Here is a 23,627-nt window from a genome sequence, read left to right as displayed (position 1 = left end):
TATTATAGAGACAAAAACATCAGGCTTATTCTCCATTTAAAAGCAGAGAATTAAAGCATCAGACACTGAGAGGCTTGGGGGAAAATGCAAAAAATTTCAAGTAATTTCTGAAGAGATTCTCAAAAGCAATAACACTGGCAAATAAAGCATTATCCCTGAGTAAGCATAATGACTTGGTACAATCACTTTCCCTTTTAACCCGTTAATCATCTGGCTTTCATTCTGGAGGAAGCGCAGAGTTTCATCTGCTTTTGTACTGCAACATTAAACCAAGAAAATTGCTGGTGGCTAAACAAACATCATAATGCTTCGTGTAAGGTTTCCAAGATTCTGGTGGGAGCTCTGTACAAAAGAAGTATTTCTGTACTCTGGGTTACGACATTCTGTTATTCCAATATTAATAAAACAGTGATGTAAACCACATTAGAAAACAAATCTTTTCAATTAAGTTTATTTTTAGAACAAGTCCCAGGATTCTGAATACAGCAGCGTTTTCTGAACACAGTGTTTTTTCCCTTAAGATTTCTAACTGGCAAGGTTCCATAATCTGCTCAGTGGTGGGAGGTGAACTTCTGTAGGCATAACAGAGGCAGTTTAAAGGGCACCTCCGAACATTTCCAAATGGACGGGCAACACATTGAATAGCTGCCACAAGTGTTAAACACTCGATTCAGGTGAGGACTAGAAGCAAAATTTCACATTTTCAGTGGAACAGAATGCCTAGTTGGGAGAATGTTTTTCCAAGAGAAGTCAGCAAACCGAACCCTGAGGGATACAACAGAGAATATTAACACGCTGCAGAAGAGAAATGGGGCTAAGCAGTGCTACAACAAACCTAATTTATTCACCAGACTGATGCAATCTGGCCTCGACCAGATTGTATTGTCACATCTATACATGGAAAAAAAAAATATTTCAAAAGCTGTTATTTTTAGGGGAAAAAATATTTCTTTAATGTTGCTGGACAAAAGCCAGCAGCACAGGGCCATGTCAAGATGATAGAATAACTCAGCTGTACATCTCTAAGCATCATGGTCACAGGAAACAGAGGCCAAGGCTAAAATGTGACCTGTGGTGGGAGGATTTAGTTAATCTCAGGCTTTAAGAAGAGTGATTTCTTTAAAAAAAAAAAAAGACCTAAATAGTTAAGTACCCAGGTCATGCTACTTTTGTTTAGCAACCGTAAAATAACCACTTACACTCTCCATTCCACAATTCCACGAGGGAGACGATGTGCAACTCTACATCATCTCAAAGGGTCAGCCAGAAGCAAATCCAGGCTTTGAATCTTGGTACTCACCCACCACAAACACTACCATAAACCACTGCTCATCCCATGGCCAAGGCTGCTGGAGATCACCTGGAAACTGGATTTTTTTCACTGCGATGAAAACACATGCTGCTGATGGATAGCCAGCACTTAGACAGAAGTGGTAGCAATACCTAAAGCTTAACACCAAGCTTCTCCTGAAAGAAGACCTGAAAGGGTCCAGTTATGCACATTTACAAATTTATGCTGTGGTACAAGGGAGCAGAAACCCCACTGTGTATTTAGCAGAAATAGTAGAGTCCATGCATAGCACAGGGATAAAGAGGGAGGCTGGCAGCCAAGTGCCAAAACTCCCAGTCATGAACTTTAAGAAAACTATTCCTCCTCCTGGCCCCTGCTCATTAAGCGTGCATCTGTGGGCAAGCACGAACAGAACGTGGTTGGTCAAGTGAATCATAAATACTGCCCTTGCAAAGAATGTGCAGCATTTGTAAATACAAGCAATCAGTAACTCTAATATGGAGAGGGTTCTTGATGGGCAGGACCCTGACACTGTGAGGGGCAAGAAGGCAGAATGCCAGGAGTAAAAGCAAAAAAAAGCAAACTAATAAAAAAAATATCCTCCCCTCAAAACCCTGAGTACCTCTTAAGTCTCTCTAATGTCCGTGATTCATGTGATCCTGCTTCTGATTACACAGATGTGACAAGGTTTTCTTTCTCAAGTGATAAAGTGGGAAGTTATTGGTTCCAGTTATTGTGCACTAGAAAATCCACATACACAAAAGGTACATCAGGACCTATCAGATGAACTCAGTGCTTCTTACAGACCCTTTATTTTTGTGCCAGTGAGAGGGAGTTGGAGCTAAGAGCTGATTTTTTTCGGACAGAGCTTATTTTTTTGGTAAATCCCCAATGCATAGCATCCCATGCAAACGTATTTGGAAGCATCACATCAGTAAATAGACAATGTATTTCACTAGAAGCACGGTAGTGACAGTAAGATGTACTAAAGATCAAAGACAGGGATAAATGTCAAAAATAATCATAATAAAGGCTTAGCTTTTACTCGTAGGAACTGTAATAGTAGCTCTAGGATACAGGCTACGTACTTTACATCTTTAAATGCATGCACCTCTCTCTCTAAGGGAAAGGAAAATAGCAGCAGATGCGATACCGAACTCCATCACGGGCCTGGAAGAGAAGTGAACAACAATCATGTGCACATACATGAAGGAAGGACAAGTAATAAAACAAATAATTTGAGTCATGGAGCTCTTGGAACAGGTCCAGAGGAGGGCCACTAAGATGATCAGAGGGCTGGAGCACCTCTCCTATGAAGAAAGGTTGAGGGAACTGGGCTTGTTTAGCTTGGAGAAGAGAGGGCTCCAGGGAAACCTCATTGTGGCCTTCCAATACTTGAAGGGAGCTTATAAACAGGAAGGGGTACAACTGTTTACATGGGTGGATAGTGATAGGACAAGGGGGAATGATTTTAAACTAAGACAGGAGAGGTTTAGGTTAGATATTAGGAGGAAGGTTTTCACTCAGAGGGTGGTGACGCACTGGAACAGGTTGCCCAAGGAGGTTGTGGATGCCCCATCCCTGGAGGCATTCAAGGCCAGGCTGGATGTGGCTCTGGGTAGCCTGGTCTAGTGGTTGGCAACCCTGCACACAGCAGGGGGGTTGAAACTAGATGATCATTATGGTCCTTTTCAACCCGGGCCATTCTATGATTCTATGAAATAAATAAATTGCCCAGAATCAAGAGCACACTAAGAAAAAATTCATGTCTATGTGCCTCCTAAGCATGAAAAACTTCAGTAAAATCACTGACTTTCAGCCATGAACCAACTTCAAGACACCCCTACAGTATCTTTCTGCATAATAATACCTCTGAAAACATAGCCTAGAGGATCTGAATTTTACATAAGACTTCAACCTGCGGGTGAGTAATAACAGCCTGAATAAATGTTAGCAAAAAGAAAAACCCACAATTAGAATTTCTTGAGTAGAAAAGATTTTTCAACTTGTTGCTCTTTGGGTACGCTTATACCAACAATTTCAAGCAGTCATCTCACGTATTTAATGTGAATAATGTAAACTATTTCTACCCCTTCCCGGAGTGGAGACACGAAGGGCTCAGCAGCACCAGGCTGAGCCCAGCACTCAGCTTCAATTAACACATCAAAACTGCTGGTGTAGATCTGTCCATGTGTCATCTGCGCAAAGCTGTGAAATGTGAAAAGCTTCAAGAGGAAATAGAGAAAAGAAACAGTACAGAAGGATTTAAGTCCACCATAAGGGCCTCTACTGCTGCCCATTATGATGATGCATTGTTGCTCACTGCAGTCTGAGAGCAGTTAATGGGGTCATGAAAAACCAGCAGTTTCATAACAAACTTGGGAATCATTCTGTAAGGCAAAGAGATTATGTTCCAAAAGTTTCATTTATGCATTGTTCTTTCGAGATTTTTACCATCTATGAAAGTGTACCCACCACCTTACTTTTAAATACCAGAGCTGATGCAGTTTCTGCTTGGTACTTTTCAAAGTACCCTGACTAATTTCAGTTTACTCCTTCCATCAGCCCTGAGGATAACTAATTACAGATTTTAATCATTGTATCCTGTGTAGCATGCAATTCTAAATTTTATATTCATCAAAATGTGTTATTCAACATGTTTTAATACCAGCCGTGGAGCAGGCCATACAAAAACTTTTCTCAACAGAAACTTATGGTTTCTATGGCTCCTCAGTTTCCAAACAGTAAAGTTCTGCACAGGGGCCTAAAGTTCTCTTTCTGTTATTGTCTGGACTGGGCCCCATGTTGGCAGCACTGAGCACTCCCCATCCCCTTTTACACTGTAACACAATTGGGATTCTTAGCATATCTCAGAGGTATCTGATCTAGCAGGTGTTGCCAACATAAACGTGCACAGAACCCGCACCGAGAAAGAGGTTTGCACAAAAGGGCAATCACAGTCACTTCTATTCAGGGGCATACAAAAGGATTGATGGTCCAGTAGCTTCCAATTTAGCCTATGGCTCCAAGATGCAAGAAATCTATGACTGCACTCCATTCTTCAGCTGAGGAGGCTCAAACCCCCATGTCCCTTTTGAAGACAGTAACTCCACTAGAAGCTGTCTAGCTCTGAAGCAATATCATACTCATCCTGCTGAAACTGTGCCACTTTGCAAAGAATAATTAGCAACATTCAAGGGGCTTCCAAAAAGCAGCATGACTCCATGTGCTGACAGATCCTTCCCCAAAAAGCAAAAAAACTAAGTTCTGACCTCTGCTCCAACAACTTTTCATGCAGTACATCTTACACAGTCACTGGAAACTCATGGATGTGGAGTTTCTTACTTAGACCCATCACTCTGGGATTTTAATACTATGATTTTTCATCCATAAAGTCACAATGACATCTTTGCCACCCAAAATGTGAGAGAAGTGAGCATAATATCTAAAATAAAACAAGAGCGAACTTTTATCCAAAATCTGCATTTCCAAAGAAAGCAAACACTTTCTGTTTGCTTTGCCTTTATTTTCCTTCTATTTCTGCAAAAATATGGTTTCTACTTTGGACTGTATTTCATACCCAGAGTGGTGGGTATAGTACATCCAGAAACGGTACTTGACCTCTACAGAGTCCACAAATTTTGAATCTACAAAAAAAAAACCAAAAACAACCAGCTTTATTTCCAGAAAGAAACAATAAAAATCAATACTAAATATATATATAAAATATATAACAATATAACAATAATAAAATGGTTTCATGGGTGCATTTAGACCACAGCAATTTGTAAATATTTAGATATGCATCTCAGTTTTCCATCTGTACCTTTTCATGTCCCCTCACAACAAGGCTGTCCCTCTAGCAGCAAGTCAATTACCTTAATCACCTGTACCCCAAAACAGCTCCTTTTGAATGTGATCTGCTATATTTGACACTCCTTTGTCCATTAATATTCTGGTCTAGCAAGTGAGTTTACAACTTGTCATATCTATTTTAATCTCTATGAGTACTTTGGTTGCTGAAATTTTCATTTGTTTATAACAAACATCACAGGAAAAAAACAATGCTCTTCTACCACATTAACTCCCTACTGTCTAAGCCTGCAGATAACCCCCAAATAGATGTTTTTGAGTCACAGAGCCATTTAGAGTGAAGGCAAGTGAGAAGATTACATTTAAGGCATAATAAAAACATGTGATTTCCTGTTCTATGCATACTGATAGCACTGCCATGAGTGATGTGTATAGGGAAGTACTTCTGAATACTGGCTGCTAAATTGCTTTTCTTCCAGCACGCGCTCTCATTGGGGAGCACAGCTCCTTCCTTTTTGCACTGATACAGGCAGTCCCAGAGGCAGACATGGCAACCTGCAACATATAGATCTGACTCAAGGTTCCCTCAAAGTCAACAGCAGAATTTGTTTTGTTTTCTGTAAGAGGAGGATTATCGTCTCCAGGAACTCACAGTTCAGAAACTCTTGCAAGTACCTTCACACCCCGGGCTCTACGTGGCTTTTCACAGCATCTTCCCTACCCTCAGCTCAGCTGTACAAACAGAAAATCTCCGTGTATGCTTGTAATCAAATAAGACGCATATTTCATTTAGACGCATATTTCAGAGCACTCCAGAACTTTATGCTAACTCAGACACGCATCTGTGCTGTCCCATCTGTTCCTACTGTACTTTAGATCAGTCCACAACATAGTTTGGCATGTTTCATTTTCTTGCCACCTAAACTCAGAATGACTTTTTGTTATGAAAAAGAACGCGTTAGACTGAAATCATCCATCTTTCTGTACTTTGGGGTAAGGGACTGCTGTTTCAGACAACGTTACGAACGTTTTCTTTGGCAACTTACTGGTTTGCTATGCAACTGCTGAAAAAAAGGAAATTTTTCACATTAGACCAATGCAGAAATTTAAAAAGAACTGTATTATGAATGAATTCTTATTTTTACTTTCTTTAAACACAGACAACAGAACTATCGCATTGCATTTGTTCTAGTGATTTACACATGTTAACTCTTAGAAAGGGAAGTAATATCTGTCTCCCAAATTCCGTTTTCTCAAAAGTTCCTTCTAAACAGTAAGCAACCGAGACTGAAATGCCAATTGTAAATAACTGGTAAACACAGTTATGCATTATGTTATTTCATCAACATTTCTGTCAGAGAAATAAATAAGGACTGAAGTGGTAATACCAGGTCTTGGCTTACCCTTACACTATAGATAATAAAATACTGATGCATTTATAGGAAATTTATCCTCAGTTGAATTAGATCTGATCTAAGAACCCATGTGAATTTCAAGTGTTGATTTTCTATGACATTTAGTTTTAAAGAACAAAAATTTCAGAACCAGCCTATGCAATGTACATTAGGATTTTAAATTTTGCACCAAAAACCAACTGCAAGGACAAGAACATGTTTTCTGCATTCCACATCTCTTTTTTCCCCCCAGCTTGTATTTACTACAGTGTTTCTAAAATCAACACCTCTTATGAACGCCCACATGGCCAAATATGTTAGAGTCACCTTATAGGTGTGGTGGTGACTCTTTGCTGATGTCAGCTCAGAAGAGAGGAGCCTCAGAGACACGGGATGGAAATACACTTTATATCCCATCCAGATTCATGTCACACCTAAAAGTAAATTTTCAAGTACAGATTTCCTATGGAACATAGACAGTACTGAAAATTTAGTTTTACAAAACACTATAAGAAGCCCTGGAAAAACAGTGTGGCAAAGGCATTACTTCTGAATCAGGGATGGGGACTCAATTTCCACCTGTCTGAGGCTTCCTTATTACTGCATTAGGCAACCTTTTGCTTTCCTTTTTTACCTTCATTTCAAAGTTGGAAATAGCAAAAATACTTTCTTATTCATAGAAGAGGGAGAAGATAAATTTAGTTATTTTTATGATTCATTCACACACAATAGCAATGGGAGTCATTCTAATATCCAGAATAAGAATGGCACACATTACTGACAGAAGTTTCAAATAATCCTCACACAATATGATATTATACTACAGTCTATCGAACATTCAGAAGTGAATCTATTATTTTAAAACCCATTCATACAAGATTTCCAGAGAACTAAAAAGACTGTACAGCATGATCACATTTAACACAGCATTAAAGCAGTGTTAAATAGTACTTGGTCCTACTAAGTGTTTTTAATATACATAGGTCACTCCAAAAGAAATGCCTCCTATTTATTTCCATGGAAACTACAACAGATACAAAAAACACAATTACACTATTTTATAGAGCAAATTCTCAACTACAAAACACTAGTTTTCAACATAGTCACCACTGCAGGTAGGCATCTTTGCCAGCCATGAACAAGAGCCTGCATGGTGGGCTCGTAAAAATCTGCACCAGCAGAGTTGATCCACTGTTTCACAGCTGCTACAATGGTATCAGTGCTAGGAAAACATCCATGCAGTCTAACTTTCATCGATAACAGATGGAAGTCAGAATGTGCCAAATTTGGACTATACAGTGGTTGTGGTAGCACAGTTCAGCCAAGATTGGCAATGTGCTCCCCAGTCTTCGAATCAGTATGGGGCCTGGCATCATCATGTTGAAGAACAAGGCTGTCTTATTCTCTGGCCTCACTCTGGAAGTTCAAGCCTTCAGCCTAGTCAGCGTTGTGATGTAGTGGTCAGAGTTAATGGTTTGTACAGGTTCCAGAAAATCCAGAATGATCACCCATTTCCTACCCACAAAAGACAGTGGCACATCATTTTACCCGCTGCAGGCTGCGTCTTGAACTTGTTCTTTGATGAGGAATTCACATACTGCCACTCCATGGTTGACTCTAGCTCTCAGTGGTGACACCACATCTTGTCACAATAATAATGCAAACCAGGAAACTGTCACCTTCAGCCTCATATTGCTTCAGTAGGTCCTGATAAACTTGCATACAGTGGTCTTTCTGTTCCCGTGTGAGCATTCACGGGACTCACTTGGCACAAACTTTGCAATATTCCCAAATTGCCACCATCGCTTTCAATGCAGTGAAGACAATATTCAGCACCACACAGTTCCCTGGTTGTACATTTGTACAGATAAGCTGATAGCGACACTCTTCATTTCATGGTGTGACCGCTGTACATAGCTATCTGGAAAGCGGCTTGTCTTTCACGTTGCTTTTGCCACTGCTGAAACGCACCACTCACCGCCTCACTGTGCTCACATCCACTGTTTGGTCTCCACAAACCTTCAGCAAGCATCAAAGAATGTCTATGGGTGCCATTTTTTCTGCATGGAGGACACACCTTTGCTTTATATGCACTTCCACGTCATATGTCATTTTGTCAGACTGCCCTTCCATCTGTTACATGGCAACAGAATTTAACAGAACATTGGTGGGAATGGTTCAACCTCTACTGCCATACCATCAACATACAATAATAATGTCATGGGTCAACATAGTAAAAAGGAGGCATTACTTTCAGAGCAGGTTTTGTAACTGTATTTTCCAGAAGCATCCACAGGCAGTCCAGTGCCTGAATTCACAGTAACAGCTTCTTAATTTACTTTAGAAGCCTACAGATTTAGAAGCATTGCTTACCTTTACACAAGGGAGAAAGTTTGACTCTAACTGGGGACTTTCTAGAATAGAATACACAGCTTATTTCTAAATATAAAACCTTTCCCTCTGCATGTTTAAAAATCTTTACACAAAGCAGACAATTTTTATCTGAACTGTTTAGACGAAGAGGATGATTTTAGCTGCAGGAATCCTAGGAAGAATGTTTTGAGAGTGTTCAGATTAATATCTGCAAAGTTGTTAAAATCTAGTCAGAAATTAAAAACAGTAGTAAGGTCAGATATGCTAACCTAAATACTAGATAGAATGAATTTCACACAGACGGAATCTCAAAACTGATTTTTAATCCAGATCAAAGCATCAAGATCAAGTACCCGACTTAGAGATATTCCCAGTACTACTTAATGTCTTAACTTATAACTGTCTTCACTTTAAGAAGTAAAATAACTCAAGTTAAACTGAAACATAGAGATCTGGATGTATTATTTTTTTTACTAGAAAATATCTGACATTTTAGACATGTCATTGTATCAATTTTAGAAGTGAGTGCATTTTGACACTGGAATGGAATACTGGTAGGAAGGTTCAACCTCTACTGCCATACCACTAACATCCATCTCCAATGTTGTGGGCCAACATAATAAAATAGGAGGCATTACTTTTGGAACAACCCTCATAATATATTGATTGGAATTTCATGCAAACTTTCCAGCTTTGCACAATGCCCGCAGCAGCACAGGGAGTGTTGCCAGTAAGGCTTCACACACAAGCAAAGCAAGATGTTTCCTGACACATGATCCTTAGGAAGAGTCCCTCCAGCGGCTCAAAAGGTGCATGAAACAGCTCATCATGTAACCCAACTCTCCCCATATCCACAGGCCTGGATTCCTTGTTCTCAGAAGAGTCTTACCAAAACAAAACAAACAAACAAACAAACAAACAAACAAAAAAAATAGAGAAGGCATCCAGAGAGAGCAGATATTTTCCCTCTCCTCAGAGCACGGCCATCAGATACCTAAATTCACCTTCTGTTTTACCAAATGCACATTCCGTTCTAATTCTGTAACTGCCCAGAAAATAGCTGCTGCAGCTTTCTTTCACCCATGCGTCCTTCCAAAAATACCACAGAAACAAAATTTTCTTTGTCACTACAAAAGCAGATTAAATCATTAAAGGAATTTCATATTGAGATTCAAGGAAAAGACATGCCAGTGGTGCCAACAGAACTGGAAAGTTCAGACTCTATTATCTACCAGTAAAACTGCCTGTGTGGTACTCCACCTTGATAGACTTTTCAGGGCTATCCAATCACTGCAGAAGAAAAACTCCAAAGCAGCATTTACTAGCAAAGCTGCGTGCTTTCTGCTCTGGTTTTCATTGCAGAAGTTCAGTTAGAACTTGCAACTGCCCGCTTAAAATTCAGCACAGAGATGTCATAGGTATGTACTTCTAAAAAACATATCAATCCTATACACAAGTATTTTGTAATCAGATGAACTATACCAAAATGAATCAAATTTCAAATTTACGGAGCACTGTCACATAAGATTGGTTCAATTTCCATTGAATTGTTCTGACAGGCTGTTTTGCATTAATCTGCACAACCGGTCCACAAATCCAGACACTGTGAGTTTAGACTTTTGTGATTTCTCTGTCCTTCCTCTTCTTTTTAAGTACAAAAGAAAAACAAACTAGGGTCAAGTTTGGTTTTAATGGAGATGCATTAAAAATATATATAGAATAGGGACATATTATAATAATAGGGATTGGATTTGTTTGAAATGTTAACTTTAATCAGAATACAAACATACAAATACAAAAACACAACATTCTGAATGCCCACAGTGAGCTGTAAGAGTGACTGCTCTCTGAAAAACTCAAGCTCTTTTGAGTCAGAGCAAATTGAGCACTGTCCCACAAAAAGAAAAAGTAGTAATCAAGGAGGAAACAGGCATTAGTTATTTCTAAAGTCTAGTCCAGGACAATATTTGACATTAGCTGGGGCCTCTTTCTATGTGTAATTTATTACAACTCTAAAACGTCAGAACCTTGTCAGCATCCTACAGTAATCATGATACAGGAAACTTTCCTCCCCAAACCCAAATCTAATAAGTGAACTGTGAAAATGTGTGTCAGATTTACACTACCAACAACTCTTCCTTGCTACTCAAAGCCAGACAGTATCAAAGCTCTATTTGGAGTCTACACAATGACATAATCGAGCACTTTTTTACATGAAGTGTGATAATTTCAGAGTTCAGCATCATCAACACAAAATCAGTTACAAGAGAAGCATTCCATATATATTGAAGTCATTTATTTCAAACTCAATTAAGCTACCAGTATCTCCGTTTTCAAATATTTGCCTGTCATTACCCTTTTATTATGTACTTCTGAGGACAATCTATTTTAGTGATATTTACCCTAGCTAAAAATAAGTGAGTACTTACTTCTCAGCTATCTCAACTTCTAATTAAAACCAGTTCTACAGCCAGATGCATACACTATGCTAAAAAGAAACAGCCTTAAGTAATGCAATTTTCATTGTTAAAGAAAGTGGCTCACAAGCAATTATATCTTGTCAGCTCTAACAGTTAAGCTAACCTCTTCAGTGACACCCAGTTATTTTCATACTCAACATCCTGCCACAAACCAGTAATTATAGCCCATACTTGCTAGCTCTGCTGACACTGATTTCCAGACTACAGAGACATAGGCAAATGAGCTTATAACCTTAAGATAACCAAAGGACACTAAAGAGGTTATTTTTTGCAACATGACATTTATTCCTGAAATTGTTTGACCATTAAACAACAATCATCTCATCGTTTAATCTGATTCTAACAGAGACTCAGCTACAAACAGAAAGCTGTTCCATGGTATCGCTTCTACAGTTGCAGCAAGTCATTAAAACAAAATTAATACATGATGAATTTAGTGCAGTAAAGGAAAAAAAAATCTGCACGTCTTATTTTGCTTCAAGGAGATTGAGATTTCTTTGCTGGAGAAGGGTAAGGAGGAAGAATGAATGTTTTCAAGCAGCAGCTGTACAAGTAGAGACTCTAACCTCCTTCTCACATCTTCCCAGAAAAGACTGGCAAAATACATCAGTTCTCAGCGCTTGTTTCCATCTGACAGAAGTGATGTCAGAACATCAGCAATAACCTTTGAGAAGTCATGGAGCAAGAGAAGTATAGCTCAGGAAGACCAAAGAGAAAAATGCTGTCCTTTTCTTTCAAAAAAAAGAGAATAAAAGAACCAAAAAATAATCGCTGAAGCATTTTCCTAAGAAAATGATGAAAAATATGTTAAACTAATTTTCTCATATGATAATAAACCTGTGGATATAGCAAAAACAACATTTTCTATATCTTTACATCCACAATAATTTTGACAATCCCTGACATTCTCATTGAAAGTTAAGAAGTTAGTACTGAGTGGTTGTAAAAGTGTCTGGGCAGCTTCATTTGGGGAAAATAAATATAGAAACAAAACATTTAAAAAGGTAATGTGGGTTTTTTACAAATTTCATGAGCTTCAAGGCCATAAAGGAAAGATATGCCCTCATAATAGCAAGTATGAGCACATATTTGAATAGATTTTATAATTAAACATTGCAATGTTAATAGTAAACATAAACAAAATAAACTATAGGCTATCATTATAAATATTGGCCTGGGAACACAAAGTATAAGCTGTTCCCGTAGAGTCTGCAAACAAATTTAAGGGTATTAAGCACTAAAAGAAGGAACTTTAGAGATGGCATGATCTTATTCACCTGCTATGAACAGTTGATTGTTAAAATGCAGAGACACTATGTTACACCAACAAAATGATGCATCATCTGTGATTTAAACTGTTTTCTTCAGTGTCCTCTCTTATTTACAGCTGATAACCAAAGCTATAGTTCAATTGATTTTAAAACAAACTATCCTTTAAATTGTGGAACAGACCTTCCAGATCTGTTTGGAAATAAAGTATATATACTTTATGTATATACTATGCTATACTATACTATATACTATACTTTATACTGGAATGAGCTGCCCAGGGAGGTGGTTGAGTCACTGTCCCTGGAGGTGTTCAAGAAATGTTTAGATATAGCATTGAGAGACATGGTTTAGTGGGGTTATTGGTGGTAGGTGGATGGTTGGATGAGGTGATCTTGTAGGTCTTTTCCAACCTAGCTAATTCTATGATTCTATGATTCTATATATCTTTTATTTTTAAGAGCTTAGAAATTTGAATGAAGTCCAACCCATAGGCTACAGATAGTTTAATTTTCTGATATAGACTATGCAAGGGGTCAGGTCTTTAAGGAAAGAATGAAAACAGAATATTACTGAATAAAAGGAAGCCGCAGGACATCAGTGTTGCCCAAGACATACAAATATACTTCATTTTCTCTGGTTCTGTGTTGGTATTATCAAAAGTTTCATGTCAAAGAACCAGCTCTTTTGGTTACCAAACTGAAAGATTCAAAACTTTTAAATTATTATTTTTTTTTAACTTTTCCTTCACCACATTCACACTCTGTAGTTTGCCAACCGCCCTTCAGTGCCCAAATGTCCATTGAAAGAAAGTTCTAACTCAGTCAAGAAAATCAGAAGAGTTTGGAGGCTGCACAGATGGAAAATCATCAGAAGAAAACCATTAAAGGCAAAGACATTAATTGCTGTCTCACTTCTTACAGTGATTAACTCTTCAAATATTCACTTAAGGCACCATAGAAAAGGGCCTATCTAAAGAATCAAATCAGATTTTAAAACAGATAAAATTCATTTATCCCCCTAATACCACTTAAAATATATATAAAATAAAAGTCACCAAGGAATTCAAGAGACCTAAAGAAAATACCCTTCTGCCATGGCATCTTCAGGCTTTAGGAACATTCTTATTGTATAACAAGTTACCAAACTGCTTATATATAAATTTAGTCTCATCAAACAATAAACGGTGATTCAACGGCCAAATGGGTTTGGACATCCATATACAGCTTCGCTGACTAGGAGAACATTCCTTCACAGTGCAACGTCCCACACACACAGATTTCACTGCAAGAGCAGATACTGACTGAAACAGGAGCATTACTTTAAGTGTTTAACATCTTTTCCATATAATTATTTTATTTTGTCCAGCGTAAGACTTATTTTCTAAGAATGAACTAAGTGTTGAGGAAAGGAGATCGCAACACAACCCTCTGGTGAGTCAGCCACTCCCCCCATTTTCATGTCATCCATGAATCTACTGAGGGTGCACTCTACTCCACCATTAACAAAGATATTAAACAAGACTAGACCCTGTACTGATCCCTGTTGTACTCTGTTCTTTACTGGCCTCCAACCAAATGTTGAACCACTGACCCTCTAAGACCAGCCATTCAGTCAGTTTTCAATCAGCCTCACTGCCTGCTCATCCAACCCATATTTCAACAGCTTCTCAATGAGGATCTTATGGAGGATAGTATCAAAAGCTTTACTGAAGTCCAGGAAGACAATATGCACTGCTCTTCACTCATCCATCAGGCTGGCAATTTCATTACAGATGATTACCAGGTTGGTCAGGCATGACTTTCCCATGACAAATCCATGCTGACTGCTCCTGATGGTTTTCCTCTCCTTATGGAGAGGAAATATGGTTTCCAGAATTAGTGGCTCCATCACCTTTCCTCTATCACCTTTTTCCTCCATCAAGAGGAAATATGGTTTCCAGAATTAGTGGCTCCATCACCTTTCCAGAGACTGAGATGGGGCTGACTGGCCTGCAGTCCCTTGGGTCCTCCTTCTTTCGCTTTTTGAAGGTAAGAGCAACATTTGCTTTCCTCCAGTCTTTAGGCACCTCTCTCAGTTCCGTCAGTGCCCATGGTTGCATCCCATCAGGGTCCACAGACTGAAAATGTCCAGTTTGCTCAAGTATTCCCTGACTTGGTCCTCTTCCACCAAAAGATATGTCTTCATTGTTCCAGACTTTCAGCCTGGCCTCTGGGACCTGAGATTTCTGAATGTCAGTTCTGCTGGTAAAGACTGAGGCAAAGAAGGATTCCGTACCTTGTCCTTTTCACTGTCCCAGGTAACCAGGTCTCCTTTTTCCTTCTGGAGAGGGCTGAAATTTTCCCTAGTCTTCCTTTTGTCACTGAGGTACTTGTAGAAGTCCTTCTCACTGTCCTTGTTCAGACTCAGTTCTATCAGGGCTTCAGCTTTTCTAGCGTGATTCCTGGCTGCTCAGATAATGTGTCTATATTCTAATATTAAATACTAATATTAATTAATAACTAACACTAATCTATCTATTCTAATACTAAACACTAATATTAAATTTATGACACTAGTCACACTCTCAACAAAAATAGCAGTAGCTAGGTCATGAATTTGTAACTGGAAGGTAGCAACAGATAGTGCTTTTTTTCTGCTGCATTCTTGCCTCAAAACAGGTTAATGTCAAGTTCTCAAAACACATAGGAGGCAAGAAATCTGTTTAAACATTTGCCATATTGTATGTAGGATATTAATAAACTTGTATAAGGAATACTTCAGTAAATGTACTTTCTTTTGTTCCTGTGGCACTCTAGGAACATAACAACAAAAACCACGGGAGTACAAACAGAAAGCTGAGCTATAAATAGATTTTTTTTCCTACTGAAATTATTATTAGAATTTCTTGGTAAACAGTTTTAGTTGAAAGAAGTCTGAGAGAAAGTCTCGTAAGATCCCCTTGCAACCTGCAAAATTTCCACTTCTAGCTAGAATTTATACAAAACCAAACAGTGAAGATACTGCCTGGAATAAGACAGGCCGTCAGAGACATCTAATTACACTCCATAACACTTTGCTATTTACATAAAACAGCAATAAGCAAAATAAAAACCACTCCCATTTTTCATACAGGAAATTAAAAACCCTAATTATACAATCATCATTATCAACTCAAATGTTACTATTTGGAGCCACAGAAGCATTTTAGAGTTACTAGAAAGAAGAGAAACAAAGAAACCAATATTTATACTGGCTCTATCTTTATTTCAAAAGTATGATCACATTACATTTATTAAAACCTTTTTACATGACAAAGATAAGCACTCAAAAGCTGACTAAATTCAGATTAATTTGGCTCAGCAGTCATAATTTAGATCTGTGAAGAACATATATATATATTTACTGTCCTGTAATTACAAAGTGACATGCTACTTCTTCCCACTGGAGCCTCACTCAAGTCAGTGAGCAGGACCTAAGATGTTCAAAAAGCAAGAAAATGCTGTATTAATTTTTGTCCTTATCATCTGGAGATGCCATGCTACCCAGTCTCTATGTTAGATTCAGAGTTGTTAACTTCTTTTCCGTAAGACACTTCTCACCATCATGCTACTGAAGCATCAGGGCACATTATCTTCTTATCTGCCTTATGGATCAAGAATATGCTACTCTTCTCCTTTTATAAATACAGAGAGTGAATCACTGATAAAGCTGAGGGCAGAACTTCAAAACTTGTCTCCAGTCACTTCACAGATTGCTCATTCTATGGATCACAGATCTACTTGGCATTTAATGTTTCCATGGACCTCAGGAGAAGTGATAAGAACCCAGTTCTTCCATAAATAGCATCCAAAACCAGATGACTTGCAATTTCAGAGGCCATCCATCTTAAAATGTCTTTAAGTCATCCTATAAAGTCAAGAAGGAAGTAAGACTTATATACAGAATCAGGTGTATGTCAGTTGTCTGTCAAGAACAGCCTACTTTCCTTGTAATCTCCAGCTTCATTCCCCACACACATAGAACCACACAGCCACAGAATCATTAAGGTTGGAAAAGACCTCTAAGATCATCTAGTTCAACCATCTAATCCACACGATGATCTATCAGGTGAGACATGGGTCATACAGACTTCAGTCCCAGAAGCTAGCTCCCACACTTGCTGAGTATCTGGAGCACTGTCCATCTTCCATTAGCCATTTCTTATTGAATAAAGACCTGCTCCTCTTGCAGTTTCTTCTTTCCAGTGTTACCATTCCCTCCCTTCCTCCCAGTAGTGTACTGTGTGCTGCTGACAGCAATGTGGGACTAGATTTTGATAAGAATATTTGTGCTCAAGCATTACTTTGTCAAGCTGCCAAAATTCTGCAGGCAACAAAAGCAACAAAAGAAAAAAGAATCTGTTTTCAATCTTTTTAACTGAGCTAAAATAACACTATAGGATTTCAGGCAACAAAGAAAAAGTACTTTTTTGGTTTTGTGGTCACCTCTGCTGAATTCCAAAGACCTACAGTAAATAACAGAGTTAATAGAACACTCTTCTAAAAAACAACAAAGTACATAAAGCTTTTATAATGAAAAGTGTGAGACAACCTACCCTGGAATAAAAGGACGTCAACTGCAGAATACTGGTGTCCTTGAAAAATAATTAGAAGTGTAATTCATCAGACAGCAGCAGTAGCCAAAGGCCAGATAAATGTGCAAATCTCAAATTTACCTCAGTGAAATGGTAATTCTGCATCTGTGCAATGCTGACCTCATTTCTTCCTTTTCTGTCCCACACACTTCCTGGTCTAACATTTCTGTGCAATCAAAATAATGTTGCCTGAGGCTGTATCACTCCTTTCATAGGTTCTTTCTTCCAAGTATATAGAATGGAAACCAGAGGGATCCAGCTAGGAGCTGGAGAGAAGAGAGAAAACCTCTGAATCGGTAGCTACCAAAGGCACAGCCCTTTACAGAAAACCATCCCAATTTTGATCTTAAGTATTGAACTACAAAGTAAGCTGTACAAAGAAATCTTCACGGAGGTTTCTGTGGAAAACATCATACAATGCAGCTTCAAGCAGCCATGGGGGTAAAATGTCCACAAACGATGTAACTTGCAACACTGAAATCTTGTTCTAGTACTCAAAATATTAAACTCAGTGGAAAAGCAGCCCTCCTTCAACAGAATGACATCAAGAGTGTTTTAAAAGTCTTAAATGCAGGCTACACAGGATTATGACTAATTTTTTTCAAAGTTGTGTGAATGATTTCGTTTTCACTGATCTTGCCAAATCATCCTTTTAGCATTCATAAGGCATCCACACAGAGGCGTATTTCTTCAAAACATTCATTATTTAAATTCATTCAACAGGTCTGATTTGGGTCTTAACTGTAGCAGATTAATTGCTCGGAAACATCAATACACCATTAGATTGCCCTAAAACATCCAGCGATGTATTGTTAACGACTCAACAAGGAACACGCATCTGCATTCCTCCAGGCATCCGTCTTCTCTTTGAACCAGGACAAAATGCACATCCTAAGCCTAGGAAGTCCTGCTTGAAATTCAAGCACTTTTCCCCCAATATCTGATTAGCTGCAGGAATGAAACTATTTTTCTAAGGACAGACAGAAGGCAGTCGCCGATACAGCTATGTCTCCGTCCACTAACGCCTTTGAAAACTGCAAGCTCTCAGTTGTCACTAAAAAGCAACCTGGGATGTAATAGGAAGTGCACATGTGACACATCTGGATGTGGATACAAAGCAGAGATAGAGGACTACTACACAGCTGATCCCCTGTATGTGCTAACAAGGGCAAAATAGGGAACTAGGACTTTCACTGTCCCCCTCATAAACCTGCGCCAGCACAGCTGAACACTGTGCAAGAGTAAACCATCTCCTGGCTTTCAAATCCAGAATGATTTAATCATGGGAAAAGTGTGGGATCTTTCTCCAGTGTAACACACACAAGAAAAAAACTGCCTGAAGTTGATCTGTGCTTTCAGCACAGGCTTGGTAAACACATGGAAGAGTACAGCTGGATCCTCTTCTGCACAGATGGAATGAACTCTACGAACAAGATGAAGTTGGAAAATGTTATTTCACCCTCTGTCATCACTTCATTAGGCTTCTCCCTATTGTTGGAGGCTAGAAGACTTTTTCCTCTAATGAGTTTCATTTTGTGAGTCATTAGGCTGCTTCCTTCGTAATTCAGAGCCCTATCTGCAATTATACTACATGCTTAACTTTGGCAACACAGTAAAAATCCTCCATGAGCAAAGCACCTTTTCTAACACCCTTCTGATATCCTTGTAGGCTGATGCAGGTAGCAGACAGCGCTGTGAGATTCATCTCAGCCAGTTCCTAGCCCACCTGTGCAGACAGTGGAGAAAAGCCTCTTTTTACCAGTCAGTGTACTTTATCCCCAAGTAGGCACCAAAAACAGGCCAGACATTACGCTCCACTGGTTTTAAAGTGCAAAAGACCAGCTTAATATTAGGTAAGATGAATATTACCACTATCTGTCATTTCTTCTCTATCTTCTCTCCTAGACTCGTTTCTATTTTGCCTTTTTTTCCTGTTACTGAACAGCATAACCTGTATACTTCTAATTTTTGTGTGCATTTCTCTGTCAATTCTCTCTCCAAGTTACAACTCCAATATATATTTTCCACTAGTGCACACTCACTTTTAATCAAATTCCAGGTTAGTTTTCCACATGCAAAACACTATCTTAGTTGGGAAAAGAAAAGGAGAAAGAAAAAACCACTTATGAACACAAAAGCTAATTATAAATGTATCATTTGAATCCACAGTTTTGGTTACAGGCACACTTAGGGATTTACATTGATCAAAGCAGATTAAAGTCAACCCTGACAGCAAAAACTCAAGCAGGTGGTTCATTTTTACAGAATTCTGCCTGTATGCAAACTGCAAGAGGCTTGGTTGCATGAGTGCAGAGATGAGAATCACTGAAAAAGGGGCTGAATACAGATCTAGGCTACATCTATGACTACCTACTATCATTTTTCATAATTATTTTTCATACTCCTGGGATTTTTGCCTATGTACATTAGTACACCAATACTGCCATTCCTCTTCTGCTTCTAATTTTCCCAGCTTGTTTCTCCCTATGGACAAGAATAAGGAGCATACTCCACAGTCTAAATAGGGAACAGCAGGCTCAAATCACTTAATTTCTCACATTCTGCTACTTTATAAAGTGCTTTAAGATTGGGACTCAAGCTGCTGAAAGAGTACTTTTATACATCTCAGTGGAAAGGTCTCAGCAGATGGTCAACAATAAGTTGCTTTTTCTGTGCTTCAGTGCTTAAATCAATTAATTCTGAATTATATTTAAGGAAAAAAAAACATCATTAGCATTTATCTAGCATCTATAAAAATGTGAACATCGATTAACTCTGAAGAGCTGGAAATCTCAGATTAACTTAGTCAACAACAAAAACACTGATTTCTTTCGCTTTTTCTTTGTTAGAAATATGACATGGGCAGAACAAGTAAGCTGATGGATCGACTATTCAAAGCAGCGCAATTTCAAACTCTTTTCAAAATGTAAAATCTTCAGTCATACATCTAATGAAGACAAGAAAGTCAAACGCTACTCCAGTCAGAGACACTCAGCCTTTCATCTCACACTCCAGATCACTTCAGGCAGGTTTATGAAATACATCAGCCTTCACACATCCTCACAACCTAGAAAAATGGTTGTATGCTGTACAGAGAGGGTATGTGGACAGTCAGCACGCAAGAGCAATGAGGAGATGCACAAAAAGGGTCACAGTGCAGCTCACTTAGAAAAGCTGCATCAAACAGGATGTCTGAAAATGTTGTGTTTGTTCCTCAATCACAGAAACATTAAAGAAATGTTTTAAAAATAGCTTTTCTGTCATTCCAGAATTTACATTTTATGTGTCTCTATATCTACATGCAGCTTCCCTACCCAAACTTCAATTTGACATTTAGAAAAACAACACACATCAGAGGAATAATGTGCAAAATGATCACTGATCATCAGTGTGCACGAACGATTTTTTAAAAATAAGCCTGTTTAAACAGATTAATTCAGCAATTTAAACATGTACTTTTTCTAAGGAAGAAAGTCACATTAATATTGTATGGACAGCTTTCCTGCAGATGCTACCACTTGTTAGGTTGAAGTATTTGATGCTAATATAAATGTAACATAGAAGACCAGATGAAAATTCTTCCATGAAGAGATTTACGGCGAATATTTTAGGTGTCCCTAATTCTGTTTAATTCATATTTTCAATAGCAAATTCAGATAACAGAATTCTACTCTTCAGAGCTGTTAAACATCCACAAATCCCATGAATTACAATGGAGACTGTGGGTCCCAGTGCTTCTAGGGAGAGCGTGAGACATACAACATTACATACTGAAAACATGTAAACCAGAACTCTCCCCAAGTAATCACTCTGCTTAGTAATAAATAACTGTACTGCTGTTAACTCATTTCCATTGCAAAAAATGAAGATAACTAACAATATAGCCCTACGTTTAAAAAAGTCTCTGAAACAGGAGGCTGAACAGGAACAAAACTCTCACTTTAATTAAGATCTGCTAAAAGAAATTTTACATTGATCTCATCTGTTTTTAATGAGTTGGTTTACCTTCTACACAAAAGAGAACGTTAAGGGAGATGTTAACGTTTAGTTATTAGTTCATTTTCTACAGGCACTGGCATATGTGCTACGCTAAAGGAGCAGAGGTAGCAGACTGATGCCTGACCTTTTGTATTAAGATGTTCTAAAGCCCATGTCAGGCAGCGTTGCCACACGATAATAAAACATTTTCAATTCCTAGATGTAGGAACTTTTATGTTACATTCCAGCAACACGTTCCAATTTAAATAAGAGAGTAAACTGGAAAACAAATAATAGGATGATACATCGTTTCAAGATTTATGGTTATTAAAGATACAACTCTTCTTTACTTAAGACTAATATGCCTTAATTGCAGTCTCAGTTTATAAAGATCTTCCAACAAGTTAAACAAAGAATTATATAACTCCATTTGCTTTCCAGCAGAAACTTAAATCAAATACAGGACAGATATAAGTTGCAAAAACAAGGTGAACCACCGCTGACTACTCCTAAAGCCCTATAATTCCTAACACAGCACCACCAAAATCAAACAAAAACACGCACATATAAAACAGTGATTTTATTTTTTTCTCTCTAAAAATTATCAGTGCAACAGTTCAGTAAATTATGAGCAAAATACAATTAAATTAGATGATGGGAAATGTACAACAGAAATTACCAGCAATTTTCAATCTAAAAAAAAAAATCCCCAAAGCAAATGATCGCAGCAATCAGATCACATTTTGCATATTTTTCAACTTTGCACACAACAAGTTGTTCGAAAGGATTGAGGGCTGGAGGTAAAGGCATTTTAGATGGAAAGCAAGCACAATGCAGAACTATGAAGAATAGCAAAGTTGGATGGATTACTGTGGAACACTGCACTAACAATCAGTCAAATATACTATATTGAAGGCTTCTAAAATAATATGCCATGAAACAGTCTGAGATACCTAATAAAGTAGCTATATGAAAATGAAACACCCTCTTAACAGTCTGATTATTCCACTGATTCCTTCACCGGGTCTTGTACAGGCATTTATCAGCAGTTTGTTTAAGAAAAGATATTTGCTCTCAGAACCTCTTCCGTGGTTTTAATATGGCCTCACAATGAATTGATAGCATCACACTTTTCACAGTAACACCACTTAGATCCATGATTCTGTTTACACTTTCCCTACCGGACTCAAGGGAAAAGTTATCCCTATGCTCTCATACTACCACAAGTAACACAGAGAAGGGAAGGGGAAGGAAAGGGATAAGGGAAAGGAAAAAGGAAACGGAAAAGGAAACGGAAAAGGAAAAAAAAAGAGAGGAGGGGAGAGGGAGAGGGAGAGGGAGAGGGAGAGGGAGAGGGAGAAGGAGAAGGAGAAGGAGAAGGAGAAGGAGAAGGAGAAGGAGAAGGAGAGGGAGAAGGAGAAGGAGAAGGAGAAGGAGAAGGAGAAGGAGAAGGAGAAGGAGAAGGAGAAGGAGAAGGAGAAGGAGAAGGAGAAGGAGAAGGAGAAGGANAAGGAGAAGGAGAAGGAGAAGGAGAAGGAGAAGGAGAAGGAGAAGGAGAAGGAGAAGGAGAAGGAGAAGGAGAAGGAGAAGGAGAAGGAGAAGGTAAGGTAAGGTAAGGTAAGGTAAGGTAAGGTAAGGTAAGGTAAGGTAAGGAAAGGAAAAGGAAAAGAGAAGAGAAGAAAGAAAAAGAGAAAGAAAAAGGGAAAAAAGAGAATAGAGAATAGAGAACAGAGAACAGAGAAAAGAGAAAAAAGAAAAAAGAGAAAAGAAAAGAATGGGGGGTAGGGCTGGTTACTAACCAGAAGAATAATGACCAAAATACATGCATGTACAAGCAAAACTAAGAAACTTAAGGGACAGCCATATTGCTAATAATTCAGCCCTAATCACACACACAAAAAGACAAATTAAATTTAATGAGAAGATACTGGAAATGGATAATTAGAAAACAACTATGATGCAGAAGATACTGCCAGCTAGCAGCTGGAGTGACTAACAGAGTATTGACAGAAAGCAGCCAGCCCCATCCACCAATTACACGGCTGTTTACAACCTTCAACGAACACATGGTCTTTAAAACCAACATTAATGTCCAAACAATTTTCTCCACTTTGAAATAAAACAGGGTTTCCACTGCATGTTGATTCACTTCAGTGGCTTTGGGGGTGAAAACGACGATTGGGGAAAACACAAAGCAAAAACTCTAACTGCGTATGCTCCCCTGAAGAGGAAAATGTGTCCCAAATTCCTAAAAAATTCCATGTGACATACATATATGTAGCATGTACAGCTATATATGTATTCATATACAACCAAAAAAGGGCTATAAAGGAGGACTACAAAGAAAAGACTGAAGAGGAAGATGAATGAGGGGTGGATGAGGCTCTTTGGTTCGTTCAGCCCAGAGCAGAGGA

At 38.4% G+C, this 23,627-nt stretch overlaps 1 protein-coding gene across 3 annotated transcripts in view; it reads right to left on the bottom strand.

Moving 5' to 3' along the window:
* Positions 1–23,627, bottom strand: part of DGKH (diacylglycerol kinase eta) — a 167,604-nt gene that overhangs the window by 109,471 nt on the left and 34,506 nt on the right. The gene's annotated exons all lie outside the window — the stretch shown is intronic.

The sequence above is a fragment of the Numida meleagris genome, chromosome 1 (genome assembly GCF_002078875.1).
Source record: "Numida meleagris isolate 19003 breed g44 Domestic line chromosome 1, NumMel1.0, whole genome shotgun sequence".
In the NCBI taxonomy this organism is placed as follows: domain Eukaryota; kingdom Metazoa; phylum Chordata; class Aves; order Galliformes; family Numididae; genus Numida; species Numida meleagris.
This window is presented reverse-complemented; position numbering and strand designations above follow the sequence as displayed.